Here is a 16,513-nt window from a genome sequence, read left to right on the forward strand (position 1 = left end):
ATATTCGGGAGTCACTTCCCTTTCTTTAGAAGCTGCTGCTTGGTGAAATATCCCGTACCTAAAGGGCCCGAGTACCCCTGGGTAACCTACTCTTTTGTACTCCACATACAACCTCCTTTTGTGCCGCCTACGGCTCCCTGGGATTTGAATGTGGTGTTGGAATTTCTACAGTCCTCCAGGTTTGAGCCTCTGATGACAGTAGAAGACAAGTACCTCACATGGAAGACGGTGATGTTACTGGCCCTGGCTTCTGCTAGGCGTGTTTTATAATAAAAGTCCATACTTGGTCTTTTACGAGGACAGAGCGGAGCACAGGACTAGGCAGCAGTTCCTGCCGAAGGTTGTCTCTGCGTTTCACCTGAATCAACCTATTGTGGTTCCGTCCAGTTCTGACACTTCTGCTCCTCCGGAGGCATTAGATGCGGTGCGAGCCTTGAAGATCTATGTCAAGCGGACGGCTCAGATCAGAAAGACGGATTCCTTGTTCCTGCTCTATGATGCGCATAAAAAGGGTTGTCCTGCTTCAAAGCAGTCCATTGCTCGTTGGCTTAGGCTTACTATCCAACAGGCCTATGTGTCGGCAGCCTTACCTGTTCCTAATGTCTCTGAAGGCCCACTCTACAAGATCTGTGGGCTCTTCTTGGGTGGCTGCCCGAGGAGTCTCTGCCTTACAACTATGCCGAGCTGCTACCTGGGGAAGAACACCTTTGTGAAGTTCTACAAGTTTGATACCCTGGACAAAGAGGATACCGAGTTTGAGCAGGCGGTGCTGCAGCAGTCTCCGCACATTCCCGCCTGTTCTGGAAGCTTTGGGACGTCACCATCGTACTAAGTCTCCCCAATATCCCTTATGGATGCTAGAGAAAAAAGGATTTTAATTACCTACTGGTAAATCCTTTTCTCGTAGTCCATAAGGGATATTGGTGGTCATTCCGAGTTGTTCGCTCGCTGCTATTTTTAGCAGAATTGCTAATAGGCTAAAATCCAGAAGTTCTGCGCCTGCGTATGCACAGCAGGGCGCACGCGCTAAGCAATTTTACACAAAACTATGCTATTTCTCTATCGTCCTAGTGGATGCTGGGGTTCCTGAAAGGACCATGGGGAATAGCGGCTCCGCAGGAGACAGGGCACAAAAAGTAAAGCTTTATGATCAGGTGGTGTGTACTGGCTCCTCCCCCTATGACCCTCCTCCAAGCCTCAGTTAGATTTTTGTGCCCGGCCGAGAAGGGTGCAATCTAGGTGGCTCTCCTAAAGAGCTGCTTAGAAAAGTTTAGCTTAGGTTTTTTATTTTACAGTGAGTCCTGCTGGCAACAGGATCACTGCAACGAGGGACTTAGGGGAGAAGAAGTGAACTCACCTGCGTGCAGGATGGATTGGCTTCTTGGCTACTGGACATTAGCTCCAGAGGGACGATCACAGGTACAGCCTGGATGGTCACCGGAGCCTCGCCGCCGGCCCCCTTGCAGATGCTGAAACGAGAAGAGGTCCAGAATCGGCGGCAGAAGACTCCTCAGTCTTCTTAAGGTAGCGCACAGCACTGCAGCTGTGCGCCATTTTCCTCTCAGCACACTTCACACGGCAGTCACTGAGGGTGCAGGGCGCTGGGAGGGGGGCGCCCTGGGAGGCAAATGAAAACCTTTTTTGGCTAAAAATACCTCACATATAGCCTCCGGGGGCTATATGGAGATATTTAACCCCTGCCAGAATCCACTAAAGAGCGGGAGACGAGCCCGCCGAAAAAGGGGCGGGGCCTATCTCCTCAGCACACAGCGCCATTTTCCTCACACAGCTCCGCTGGTCAGGAAGGCTCCCAGGCTCTCCCCTGCACTGCACTACAGAAACAGGGTAAAACAAGAGAGGGGGGGCAAAATTGTGGCAAAACTATATTATTAAAGCAGCTATACAGGGAGCACTTATTATAAGGCTATCCCTGTCATATATAGCGCTTTTGGTGTGTGCTGGCAAACTCTCCCTCTGTCTCCCCAAAGGGCTAGTGGGGTCCTGTCTTCGTTAAGAGCATTCCCTGTGTGTCTGCTGTGTGTCGGTACGTGTGTGTCGACATGTATGAGGACGATATTGGTGTGGAGGCGGAGCAATTGCCAAATATGGGGATGTCACCTCCTAGGGGGTCGACACCAGAATGGATGCCTTTATTTATGGAATTACGGGATAGTGTCAACACGCTAAAGCAGTCGTTTGACGACATGAGACGGCCGGACAATCAATTAGTGCCTGTCCAGGCGCCTCAAACACCGTCAGGGGCTGTAAAACGCCCTTTGCCTCAGTCGGTCGACACAGACCCAGACACAGGCACTGATTCCAGTGGCGACGGTGACGAATCAACCGTATTTTCTAGTAGGGCCACACGTTATATGATTTTGGCAATGAAGGAGGCGTTACATATTGCTGATACTACAGGTACCACAAAACAGGGTATCATGTGGGGTGTGAAAAAACTACCTATAGTTTTTCCTGAATCAGATGAATTAAATGAGGTGTGTGATGAAGCGTGGGTTGCCCACGATAAAAAAATGCTAATTTCAAAGAAGTTATTGGCTTTATACCCTTTCCCGCCAGAGGTTAGGGCGCGCTGGGAAACACCTCCTAGGGTGGACAAGGCGCTCACACGCTTATCAAAACAAGTGGCGTTACCCTCTCCTGAGACGGCCGCACTTAAAGATCCAGCAGATAGGAGGATGGAAAATATCCAAAAAAGTATATACACACATACAGGTGTTATACTACGACCAGCTATAGCGACAGCCTGGATGTGCAGTGCTGGGGTAGCTTGGTCAGAGTCCCTGATTGAAAATATTGATACCCTGGATAGGGACAATGTTTTACTGTCTTTAGAGCAAATAAAGGATGCATTTCTTTATATGCGTGATGCACAGAGGGATATCTGCACACTGGCATCACGGGTAAGTGCTATGTCCATTTCGGCCAGAAGAAGTTTATGGACGCGACAGTGGTCAGGCGATGCGGACTCAAAACGGCATATGGAAGTTTTGCCGTATAAAGGGGAGGAGTTATTTGGTGTCGGTCTATCGGATTTGGTGGCCACGGCTACAGCCGGGAAATCCACCTTTTTACCTCAAGTCACTCCCCAACAGAAAAAGACACCGACTTTTCAACCGCAGCCCTTTCGTTCCTTTAAAAACAAGAGAGCAAAGGGATATTCATATCTGCCACGAGGCAGAAGAGACAGCAACAGGCAGCTCCTTCCCAGGAACAGAAGCCCTCCCCCGCTTCTACAAAAGCCTCAGCATGACGCTGGGGCTTCTCAAGCGGACTCGGGGGCGGTGGGGGGTCGTCTCAAGAATTTCAGCGCGCAGTGGGCTCACTCGCAGGTAGATCCCTGGATCCTGCAGATAATATCTCAGGGGTACAGGTTGGAACTAGAGACGGATCCACCTCGCCGTTTCCTGAAGTCTGCTTTACCAACGTCCCCCTCCGACAGGGTGACGGTCTTGGAAGCCATTCACAAGCTGTACTCTCAGCAGGTGATAGTCAAGGTACCCCTTTTACAACAAGGAAAGGGGTATTATTCCACTCTATTTGTGGTACCGAAGCCGGATGGCTCGGTAAGACCTATTCTAAATCTGAAATCCTTGAACCTGTACATAAAGAAGTTCAAGTTCAAGATGGAGTCACTCAGAGCAGTGATAGCGAACCTGGAAGAAGGGGACTTTATGGTATCCTTGGACATCAAGGATGCGTATCTCCACGTTCCAATTTACCCCTCACACCAGGGGTACCTCAGGTTCGTCGTACAGAACTGTCACTATCAGTTTCAGACGCTGCCGTTCGGATTGTCCACGGCACCTCGGGTCTTTACCAAGGTAATGGCCGAGATGATGATTCTTCTTCGAAGAAAAGGCGTATTAATTATCCCATACTTGGACGATCTCCTAATAAGGGCAAGGTCCAGAGAACAGCTAGAGATGGGATTAGCACTGTCTCAAGAAGTGCTAAAACAGCACGGGTGGATTCTGAATATTCCAAAATCCCAGTTAATTCCGACAACACGTCTGCTGTTCCTAGGGATGATTCTGGACACGGTTCAGAAAAAGGTTTTTCTCCCGGAGGAAAAAGCCAAGGAGTTATCCGAGCTTGTCAGGAACCTCCTAAAACCAGGAAAGGTGTCTGTACATCAATGCACAAGAGTCCTGGGAAAAATGGTGGCTTCTTACGAAGCAATTCCATTCGGCAGATTCCACGCAAGAATTTTCCAGAGGGATCTGTTGGACAAATGGTCAGGGTCGCATCTTCAGATGCACCAGCGGATAACCCTGTCTCCAAGGACAAGGGTATCTCTTCTGTGGTGGTTGCAGAGTGCTCATCTATTGGAGGGCCGCAGATTCGGCATACAGGATTGGATCCTGGTGACCACGGACGCCAGCCTGAGAGGCTGGGGAGCAGTCACACAAGGAAGAAACTTCCAGGACGTGTGGTCGAGCCTGGAAACGTCTCTTCACATAAACATTCTGGAACTAAGAGCAATCTACAATGCTCTAAGCCAGGCAGAACCTCTGCTTCAAGGAAAACCGGTGTTGATCCAGTCGGACAACATCACGGCAGTCGCCCATGTGAACAGACAGGGCGGCACAAGAAGCAGGAGTGCAATGGCAGAAGCTGCAAGGATTCTTCGCTGGGCAGAGAATCATGTGATAGCACTGTCAGCAGTGTTCATCCCGGGAGTGGACAACTGGGAAGCAGACTTCCTCAGCAGACACGACCTTCACCCGGGAGAGTGGGGACTTCATCCAGAAGTTTTCCACATGCTGGTAACCCGTTGGGAAAGACCAATGGTGGACATGATGGCGTCTCGCCTCAACAAAAAACTGGACAGGTATTGCGCCAGGTCAAGAGATCCGCAGGCAATAGCTGTGGACGCGCTGGTAACGCCTTGGGTGTACCAGTCGGTGTATGTGTTTCCTCCTCTGCCTCTCATACCAAAAGTATTGAGAATTATACGGCAAAGAGGCGTAAGAACGATACTAGTGGTTCCGGATTGGCCAAGAAGGACTTGGTACCCGGAACTTCAAGAGATGATCACGGAAGATCCGTGGCCTCTACCTCTGAGAAGGGACTTGCTTCAGCAGGGTCCCTGTCTGTTTCAAGACTTACCGCGGCTGCGTTTGACGGCATGGCGGTTGAACGCCGGATCCTAAAGGAAAAAGGCATGCCGGAAGAAGTCATTCCTACTTTGATTAAAGCAAGGAAGGAAGTAACCGCGCAACATTATCACCGCATTTGGCGAAAATATGTTGCGTGGTGCGAGGATCGGAGTGCTCCGACGGAGGAATTTCAACTGGGTCGATTCCTACATTTCCTGCAATCAGGATTGTCTATGGGTCTCAAATTGGGATCTATTAAGGTTCAAATTTCGGCCCTGTCGATTTTCTTCCAAAAAGAATTGGCTTCAGTTCCTGAAGTCCAGACTTTTGTTAAGGGAGTGCTGCATATACAGCCCCCTGTGGTGCCTCCAGTGGCACCGTGGGATCTCAATGTTGTTTTGGACTTTCTCAAATCTCATTGGTTTGAACCACTAAAAACTGTGGATTTGAAATATCTCACATGGAAAGTGACCATGCTACTAGCCCTGGCTTCGGCCAGGAGAGTGTCAGAACTGGCAGCTTTATCTTACAAAAGCCCATATCTGATTTTCCATTCGGACAGGGCAGAACTGCGGACTCGTCCGCATTTTCTCCCTAAGGTGGTGTCAGCATTTCATCTGAACCAACCTATTGTAGTGCCTGCGGCTACAAGCGACTTGGAGGACTCCAAGTTGTTGGACGTTGTCAGAGCTTTAAAAATATACATTTCAAGGACAGCTGGAGTCAGGAAATCTGACTCGCTGTTTATACTATATGCTCCCAACAAGTTGGGCGCTCCTGCGTCTAAGCAGACTATTGCTCGCTGGATTTGTAGTACGATTCAGCTTGCACATTCTGTGGCAGGCCTGCCACAGCCAAAATCGGTAAAAGCCCACTCCACAAGGAAGGTGGGTTCTTCTTGGGCGGCTGCCCGAGGGGTCTCGGCATTACAACTCTGCCGAGCGGCTACGTGGTCGGGGGAGAACACGTTTGTAAAATTCTACAAATTTGATACCCTGGCTAAGGAGGACCTGGAGTTCTCTCATTCGGTGCTGCAGAGTCATCCGCACTCTCCCGCCCGTTTGGGAGCTTTGGTATAATCCCCATGGTCCTTTCAGGAACCCCAGCATCCACTAGGACGATAGAGAAAATAAGAATTTACTTACCGATAATTCTATTTCTCGGAGTCCGTAGTGGATGCTGGGCGCCCATCCCAAGTGCGGATTATCTGCATTACTTGTACATAGTTACAAAAATCGGGTTATTATTGTTGTGAGCCATCTTTTCAGAGGCTCCGCTGTTATCATACTGTTAACTGGGTTTAGATCACAGGTTGTACGGTGTGATTGGTGTGGCTGGTATGAGTCTTACCCGGGATTCATAAATCCTTCCTTATTGTGTACGCTCGTCCGGGCACAGTACCTAACTGAGGCTTGGAGGAGGGTCATAGGGGGAGGAGCCAGTACACACCACCTGATCATAAAGCTTTACTTTTTGTGCCCTGTCTCCTGCGGAGCCGCTATTCCCCATGGTCCTTTCAGGAACCCCAGCATCCACTACGGACTCCGAGAAATAGAATTATCGGTAATTAAATTCTTATTTTTTCTCACGGGCGATCAAAGCTTTTCAATCGCTCTGCTGATCGTAGTGTGATTGACAGGAAGTGGGTGTTTCTGGGCGGAAACTGGCCGTTTTCAGGGAGTGTGCTAAACGCAGGCGTGCCAGCAGAAAATGCAGGAGTGGCTGGAGAAACGGAGGAGTGGCTGGCCTGACGCAGGGCGTGTTTGTGACGTCAAACCAGGAACTAAACGGACTGAGGTGATCGCAATCTAGGAGTAGGTCTGGAGCTATTCAGAAACTGCAAGGAAATACTTAATAGCAGAATTGCTAATCTTTCGTTAGCAATTCTTCTATGCTAAGATACACTCCCAGAGGGCGGCGGCTTTGCGTTTGCATTTCTGCTAAAAGTAGCTAGCGAGCGAACAACTCAGAATGAGGGCCATTGGGCGTCCGCCTCAGTGCATTGACTTTTCTGCAGGTTCTCTGTTATGTGGTTACCTGTTCAGCTGTTGCTGTTATTGTTGCCAGCTGTTGCTGGTTGTTATATGTTCGTGGTGTGCTGGTGTTAAATCTCACCACTCTTTGTTGTCATGTTCCTTCTCTCATATATGTCCTTTCTCCTTCGGGCACTGTTTTACCTATAACTGCATGTGGGAGGGGGCATAGAGGGGAGGAGCCAGCATACACAGTGAAGAAATTTAAAGTGCACCGGCTCCTTTGGACCCCGTCTATACCCTATCTTACTAAGTCTCCCCAGTATCCCTTATGGACTATGAGAAAAGGATTTACCGGTAGGTAATTAAAATCCTATTTTTCACCAAGATGTGGCTGCTTTGTATGGTAGCCTTATGGCATCTGTGCTGGCCAACGGGTTCCCCTCCCCCCATTTCAATATCCAATGGGACACGGCAGGGATGTTCCTTTCCCCCCTTGATATGTGCCCTGATAGAGCCAATTACGTCACGTATATGAGCTAACCCAAACATAAAGGGTATTAGGGTGGGCTCCGTTGAACACAAAATAGCGCTTTATGTGGACGATATCCTACTTACTATTTCTGACCCAGCTCATTCCCTTCCCCATGTCTTTTGGGAAATTGTGGAGTACGGTGTACTCTCCGGTTACAAAATTAATACACGAAAAAACTGAGGTCCTTCTATATATCCCAAGAAACTAAAACTACGTTAAAGAAAACATATCCTTTTCAATGGTTATGGAGGCTGCTATATTTCCTGGATTGGCCAAATCATCACCGACAAAATGATCCTATTACCAAGACATTTATATTTATTTCAAACTCTACCAGTTCTAACGAAGACTGGAAAGAAATATACTCTAACATGGCCTCTAGTTCTATCTGTGTATGTTTAAAAGAAAACGCTTATAAATTGTTCTACAGATGGTACTATGTGCCGACTAGATTAAACAAAATGTACCCCAAGATTTCCACTCTCTGTTGGCGTTGTGGGACAGACACTGGTTCGTGTTGACACATTTTGTGAAGTTGCTTGAAATTGGTTCCTTTATGAAAACAGATTTGGGCTCTCGCGAGCTCCATCGTAGGCATTCTTGTTCCTTTCAGTCCCAAATATTTTCTCTTAGTAAAATTAGTAATTCTAGCAGTTACCTGTAATTGCAGCTGGAGAGGAATTGGACACAAACACTCAGTTGTGTAACCAAAGTACTCTACTTTCTTACAATGCAGTTGGTTTATTTTATAACACTGTTTAGCTCCTGTTTAGCATATAGACAAAGAAACACATATCTGAGCATGTCCAAATATTTGCTTATCTTGATTATACATAAATATGTAATTATACTCATTATTAACTTTAAGCATAATATATAGTCACTAGAGGGCAGTATTACACTATGCAAAAAAAACTTCAATTAATAAATTCAGAAATACATCATCTCTTATCAGTAAAGCATGTATGCCGACCTCGACTAACAGTAATAATTCAGGCTGCAGGTGTTATTATCAAAACCTGGGCTCATACTCCCTTTTACAGTTATCTCATTCTCACCCTCTCAATATGTATAATTGGATACATATTTCTTCACTATCACCAGCTGTCTAGTCAGATTCTTTAAACAAAGACCTTCTTTACAGAAATACTGTATAATTACATTTGAATGACTATGATTTGAGCACAGACTATAAGCTCAAACATGCATTAGAAGAGTTCAGGACAAAATGGTTGCAGTGATCATTTCTGATCCCACACCAGTATAAATTATTTTCGCACATGGTACTGGCAGCCAGATGCAATATTGCTTCAGCATGGAAAAAACTGACGTGTCTACCATTGGAGAGATCGTAGCTAAAATTTGGCACATCCATTCCATGGAACACATAACTATATCCTGCAGGACTCATCTAAGAGTTTTACTAAAATTTGTGAACCTTGGACGTCCCACTTCCAGGTCCCCCATGCAGTTTTGTCCCTTTAGCCACTCATATTTGGACTCGTCCAGCTAAGCCTTCCCATGTCTTTCCCTCCCTTTTCCTCCCCTTCCCCCTTGTTTCTTCTAATGAAATTTGGTTGAGACTTTATAACTATCCACCGTGACGGCTTATTTGTTGATATACGTAATTGGTTATTTGTCGGTATTTCAGATATTACAGCTGTGTATTTATGTAATGTCTCTCGTCCTTCCAAGAAAAGTTGTCTTTATACACAGAGGGGGAAATTCATTTAGGTGCAAGTTTGCGGAAGGCAAACTTGCATAAACTTGCACACTTCACCTTCATGTACACATCCGAAAAACGCACAGTTCAATTAGAAATGCCAATTCGCACTATTCGCAGGGAGGTTGTGCGAATTTTGTCCAAATAGTGAACTGGGAAAAGAGCATGAAAAAGTGGGGAGACCTACCTGACCCCAAAAAGTGATAACTTCGTTAGCAGGATCATATGCTTTTAAAAGGTGTCAAATGGCTGATTTGTGCATTTTTTTTTAAAGTAACATGATGTAAAAAAGTTTATGACATTTGTTTAATTACAAAGGAATTAACTGAAAATTGCAAAAAATTAGAAATAAAGGTGATTTGGGGGTCATTTGGGACTACTTTAAATAAAAAATAAAAAAATGGTAAAAGTAATTCTTTTTCATTGAATTATTGTACTTCAATTAAGTTTGAGTGCATAAGCTAATGAAAAAGTTGAAAATGGGGTAATATGAGGCCATTCATTTTTTTGCTTTTATTCCTTCCATATCTTGCAGGGAGCACAATGAGCTCATATTCTCTTATAAAAACATCTACGAAATATCCATGTGCCTTAATATCATACTATCATTTCAAATGTTAGAAGCCCGTGTATACAATTAACCATATCCTATTACCCTATGTTATCTTCTCTTGATGCCTATTTCACTGAAAGGTTTTTCCACCAATAGCAAATGTTCATTAACTTGCATATACAACCACATGTCCATCATAGATATCTTTGTGCCCAGCTTAATAACCTTGAAACAACCACAGCTGTTATTGCATTATGCCCAGTATAACAACCTTAATTCCACCATATTCAGCCCTGTGCTAATAAAAGTCAAGCTATATATTGCACCACACCCACCCAGTACAGTTATATGGTCATCATAATCAGATTCACCACATACCAACCATATACAGCTAGTGTTCACACACTAGGCTATTTCACAGGGGTGCTGCACTCTTTCTTATCTTAATATGACAAAATGCACCCTGCCCTTATGGCGGCACCCCGCTAAAGCATCCTGCCAAAAGTTGCAGTGTAGCGCTTCCTGCTGGTGGATGGATGTACACAGTATCTATTCACAGTGAGGGGAGAGCTTGGGGCAGCCCAGCATGTTTTTAGGTGCTGATCACGCCCCCAAGAGGGATGAACAGAGGGGGTTTCATGAGAACACGCCCCTCCCTGAGAGGCCACATCCACTGTTTGGCCCCTTCCCAGCCAGCGCCCTGCCTGCAGTTCACCTTAGCATGAACACTATACAGTTGTGTGCCCACTGCATAATGTTCAAGGTTCATCAATTGTAGTAACAAGGCCAACACAAAAAGACCTGCATCTACACATTTGTTTGAAGAAAAAATAAAAACATTTATATTAATAAGGAGGGACAGTCCCAATGTGACTGTAGACTGTATTTGAGAGGGGATTTTCACCTTTGCAAACCATATATATTTCAGACCTAGCACAGAACTTTGTAATAATTGGAAATGACCCTTTGAATCAAGAAACCATTTTTCTCTTACGTCCTAGAGGATGCTGGGGACTCTGTAAGGACCATGGGGTATAGACGGGCTCCGCAGGAGACATGGGCACTATAAAGAATTTTAGAATGGGTGTGCACTGGCTCCTCCCTCTATGCCTCTCCTCCAGACCTCAGTTAGATCCTGTGCCCAGAGGAGATTGGGTGCATTACAGGGGAGCTCTCCTGAGTTTCTCTGAAAAAGAATTTTGTTAGGTTTTTTATTTTCAGGGAGCACTGCTGGCAACAGGCTCCCTGCATCGTGGGACTGAGGAGAGAGAAGCAGACCTACTTAAGTGATAGGCTTTGCTTCTTAGGCTACTGGACACCATTAGCTCCAGAGGGGGTCAGAACGCAGGTCTCCCCTCGCCGTTCGTCCCAGAGCCGCGTCGCCGTCCTCCTCACAGAGCCGGAAGATAGAAGCCGGGTGAGTATAAGAAGAAAGAAGACATCTTAGGCGGCAGAAGACTTCAGATCCATTGCTCCCACACACAACACACACTGGCAGGCACGGACGGGCGCAGGGGGGGCGCCCTGGGCAGCAATAAACACCTCTAAATCTGGTACTTTTAAAGTTTATGGGCTGCGGAGGCAGTGATTATATAAATCCCCCGCCAGTTTTTTATACTTTGAGCGGGACCGAAGCCCGCCGCTGGAGGGGACGGAGCTTGGTCCCTCAGCACTAACCAGCGCCATTTTCTCCACAAAGATCTGCAGAGAAGTTGGTTCCTGGTCTCTTCCCTGTTGAACACGGTGATACAGGGCTGAAAAGAGGGGGGGGGGGGGGGGGGACTTGTAAGGCGCAGTGAGTGTATTACACAGTAAATATATATAAAAGCGCTATTCTCTGGGAAATTATTTCCAGTGTCAGTTGGCACTGGGTGTGTACTGGCATACTCTCTCTCTGTCTCTCCAAATGGCCTTATTGGGGAACTGTCTCCTTAGAACTATATCCCTGTGTGTCTGGGGGTGTCAGTACGAGTGTGTCGGCGTGTCTGATGCAGAAGGCTCAGCTAAGGAGGAGGTGGAGCAGATGATTGTGGTGTCTCCGTCGGCAACGCCGACTCATGATTGGATGGACATGTGGAATGTTTTAAATGCAAATGTGACCTTATTACATAAGAGACTGGACAAAGCAGAGTCCAGGGAAAAAGCAGAGAGTCAATCCACGGCTTCGACTGGGTCACAGGGCCCTTCTGGGTCTCAAAAACTACCCCTATCCCAGATAGTAGACACTGATACCGACACGGATTCTGACTCCAGTGTCGACTACGATGATGTGAGGTTACACCCAAGGGTGGCCAAAAGTATTCATTATATGATTATTGCAATAAAAGATGTTTTGCATATCACAGATGACCCCTCGGTTCCTGACACGAGGGTGCGCATGTATAAGGAAAAGAAACCTGAGGTAACCTTTCCCCCATCTCATGAGCTTAACGAGTTATTTGACAAAGCTTGGGAAACTCCAGATAAAAAATTGCAGATTCCCAAAAGGATTCTTATGGCGTATCCTTTCCCTGCACAGGACAGGGTATGTTGGGAATGCTCACCCAGGGTGGACAAGGCTTTAACACGACTGTCCAAGAAGGTGGCGCTACCGTCTCCGGACACGGCAGCCCTCAAGGATCCTGCTGATCGCAGACAGGAAACTACTTTAAAATCTATTTATGCGCATACAGGTGCTTTGCTCAGACCGGCAATAGCATCGGCATGGGTGTGTAGTGCAGTTGCAGCTTGGACAGATACCTTGTCAGCTGACCTTGATACCCTAGACAGGGATACCATTTTATTGACCTTAGGTCACATTAAAGACGCAGTCTTATATATGAGGGACGCTCAAAAAGACGTTGGGCTGCTAGGTTCGAGAGCCAACGCCATGGCGATTTCTGCTAGGTGAGCCCTGTGGACCCGCCAATGGATGGGTGATGCCGACTCAAAAAAGCATATGGAGGTTTTGCCATACAAAGGCAAAGTTTTATTTGGGGAAGGTCTCGCGGACCTGGTTGCCACAGCTACCGCGGGTAAATCTACCTTTTTGCCTTTTGTTCCCCCACAGCAAAAGAAAACTCCACAATATCAGATGCAGTCCTTTCGGCCGCATAAGTCCAGAAGAGGTCGGGGCTCATCTTTCCTCGCCAGAGGTAAGGGTAGAGGGAAGAGAGCACCTGCTCCGGCTAGTTCCCAGGAGCAGAAGTCCTCCCCGGCTTCTACTAAATCCACCGCATGACGCTGGGGCTCCACTGAGGGGGTCCGCGCCGGTGGGGGCACATCTTCGACTCTTCAGCCAGGTCTGGGTTCTGTCAGACGTGGATCCTTGGGCGATGGAAATTGTATCCCAAGGCTACAAACTGGAATTCGAAGAGGGGCCCCCTCGACGATTTTTCAAGTCGGCCTTGCCAGCTTCTCCCCCAGAGAGGGCAGTAGTGTTAGCTGCAATTCAAAAGCTGTGTCTACAGCAAGTGATTATCACGGTTCCTCTAGTCCAACAGGGGAAAGGGTACTATTCAACCCTGTTCGTGGTCCCGAAGCCGGATGGCTCGGTCAGACCCATTTTAAATCTAAAATCCCTAAACCTGTACTTGAAAAAGTTCAAATTCAAGATGGAATCGCTCCGGGCTGTGATCTCCAGTCTGGAAGGGGGGAATTTTATGGTGTCACTCGACATAAAGGATGCATACCTTCATGTCCCCATATATCCCCCTCATCAGGCGTACCTGAGATTCGCTGTACAGGACTGTCATTACCAATTTCAGACGTTGCCATTTAGGCTTTCAACGGCCCGAGGATTTTCACCAAGGTGATGGCGGAGATGATGGTGCTCCTGCGCCGGCAGGGAGTCACAATTATCCCGTACTTGGACGATCTCCTGATAAAAGCGAGATTGAGAGATCAATTGCTGAAAAGCGTAGCACTCTCCCTGAGAGTGCTACAACAGCACGGTTGGATTCTAAATCTGCCAAAGTCGCAATTGATCCCAACGACGCGGCTATCATTCCTAGGCATGATTCTGGACACGGAACAGAAGAGGGTTTTTCTCCCGATGGAAAAAGCCCAGGACCTCCAGAACATGGTCAGAGACCTGCTAAAACCAAAAAGAGTGTCGGTTCATCAATGCACTCGAGTTCTGGGAAAAATGGTGGCAGCATACGAGGACATCCCCTTCGGCAGGTTTCATGCGAGGACATTTCAGTGGGACCTTCTGGACAGGTGGTCGGGGTCCCATCTACAAATACATCAGAAGATAAGCCTGTCCCCCAGGGCCAGGGTGTCTGTCCTGTGGTGGCTACAGAGTGCTCACGTTCTAGAGGGTCGCAGATGCAGCATTCAAGACTGGGTTCTGATAACAACGGACGCGAGCCTCCGAGGCTGGGGAGCAGTCACACAAGGAAGGAATTTTCAGGGACTGTGGTCAAGCCAGGAGGCTTGTCTACACATCAACGTGCTGGAATTAAGGGCCATATACAACGGCCTATGACAAGCGGAGAATCTTCTTCGCGACCTACCGGTTCTGATTAAATCAGACAACGTCACAGCCGTAGCTCATGTAAACCGCCAAGGCGGGACAAGGAGCAGAGTGGCAATGACGGAAGCCACCAGGATTCTGCACTGGGCAGAAAATCATGTAAGCGCTCTGTCAGCGGTATTCATTCCGGGAGTGGACAACTGGGAAGCAGACTTCCTCAGCAGACACGATCTCCATCCAAGAGAGTGGGGTCTTCATCAAGAAGTCTTTGCAGAGATAACAAGTCTTTGGGGACTTCCTCAAATAGACATGATGGCATCACGCCTCAACAAGAAGCTTCAGAGGTATTGTGCCAGGTCCAGGGACCCTCAGGCAGCAGCGGTGGACGCCTTGGTGTCACCATGGGTGTTTCAGTCGGTCTATGGGGGTAATTCCAAGTTGATCGCAGCAGGATTTTTTTTAGTAGTTGGGCAAAACCATGTGCACTGCAGGGGAGGCAGATCTAACATGTGCAGAGAGAGTTAGATTTGGGTGGGTTATATTGTTTCTGTGCAGGGTAAATACTGGCTGCTTTATTTTTACACTGCAAATTAGATTGCAGATTGAACACACCACACCCAAATCTAACTCTCTCCGCACATGTTATATCTGCCTCCCCTGCAGTGCACATGGTTTTGCCCAACTGCTAAAAAAAATCCTGCTGAGATCAACTTGGAATTACCCCCTATGTGTTTCCTCCTCTTCCTCTCATCTCAAAAGTATTGAAAATCATAAGACGAAAAAGTGTACCGACAATACTCATTGTCCCAGATTGGCCTCGAAGGGCCTGGTATTCGGATCTTCAGGAGATGCTCACAGAAAATCCGTGGCCTCTTCCTCTCAGGGAGGACCTGTTGCAACAGGGGCCCTGCGTGTTCCAAGACTTACCGCGGTTACGTTTGACGGCATGGCGGTTGAACGCCGAATCCTAGCTGGGAAAGGTATTCCGGAGGAAGTCATCCCTACTCTGATAAAGGCTAGGAAGGAGGTGACGGCGAAACATTATCACCGTATCTGGAGGAAGTATGTATCTTGATGTGAAGCCAGGAAGGCTCCTACGGAAGATTTCCATCTGGGCCGTTTTCTCCACTTTCTACAGACAGGAGTGGATATGGGCCTAAAATTAGGCTCCATTAAGGTACAGATTTCGGCCCTGTCTATTTTCTTTCAGAAGGAATTGGCTTCTCTCCCGGAAGTCCAGACTTTTGTAAAGGGAGTGCTGCATATCCAGCCTCCTTTTGTGCCCCCAGTAGCACCATGGGACCTTAACGTGGTGTTAAGGTTCCTGAAGTCTCATTGGTTTGAGCCGCTTCAAACGGTTGAATTAAAATTTCTCACTTGGAAGGTGGTCATGTTGTTGGCCTTGGCATCTGCAAGGCGGGTGTCTGAATTGGTGGCCTTGTCTCACAAGAGCCCGTATTTGATTTTCCATGTGGATAGAGCAGAGTTGAGGACTCGTCCTCAATTTTTGCCTAAGGTGGTTTCTTCATTTCATATGAACCAACCTATTGTGGTGCCTGTGGTTACGGATGACTTGGAGGATTCCAAGTCCCTGGATGTAGTCAGGGCCTTAAAAATCTATGTAGCCAGGACGGCTCGGGTTAGGAAAACAGAAGCACTGTTTGTCCTGTATGCAGCCAACAAAGTTGGCGCTCCTGCTTCGAAGCAGACTATTGCTCGCTGGATCTGTAACACGATTCAGCAGGCTCATTGTACAGCAGGATTGCCGTTACCAAATTCGGTAAAGGCCCATTCCACTAGGAAGCTGGGCTCTTCTTGGGCGGCTGCCCGAGGCGTCTCAGCTTTACAGCTTTGCCGAGCAGCTACCTGGTCGGGTTCAAACACCTTTGCAAGGTTCTATAAGTTTGATACCCTGGCTGATGAGGACCTTACGTTTGCTCAGTCGGTGCTGCAGAGTCGTCCGCACTCTCCCGCCCGGTCTGGAGCTTTGGTATAAACCCCATGGTCCTTACGGAGTCCCCAGCATCCTCTAGGACGTAAGAAAAAATACGATTTTAAACCTACCGGTAAATCTTTTTCTCCTAGTCCGTAGAGGATGCTGGGCGTCCATCCCGGTGCGGACAAAATCTGCAAGGCTTGTATATAGTTGTTGC

At 47.5% G+C, this 16,513-nt stretch overlaps 1 protein-coding gene across 5 annotated transcripts in view; it reads left to right on the top strand.

Moving 5' to 3' along the window:
- The window catches only part of HENMT1 (HEN methyltransferase 1), a 191,594-nt gene that overhangs the window by 138,892 nt on the left and 36,189 nt on the right, over positions 1-16,513 (top strand). The gene's annotated exons all lie outside the window — the stretch shown is intronic.

This window comes from Pseudophryne corroboree, chromosome 9, assembly GCF_028390025.1.
Source record: "Pseudophryne corroboree isolate aPseCor3 chromosome 9, aPseCor3.hap2, whole genome shotgun sequence".
NCBI lineage: Eukaryota > Metazoa > Chordata > Amphibia > Anura > Myobatrachidae > Pseudophryne > Pseudophryne corroboree.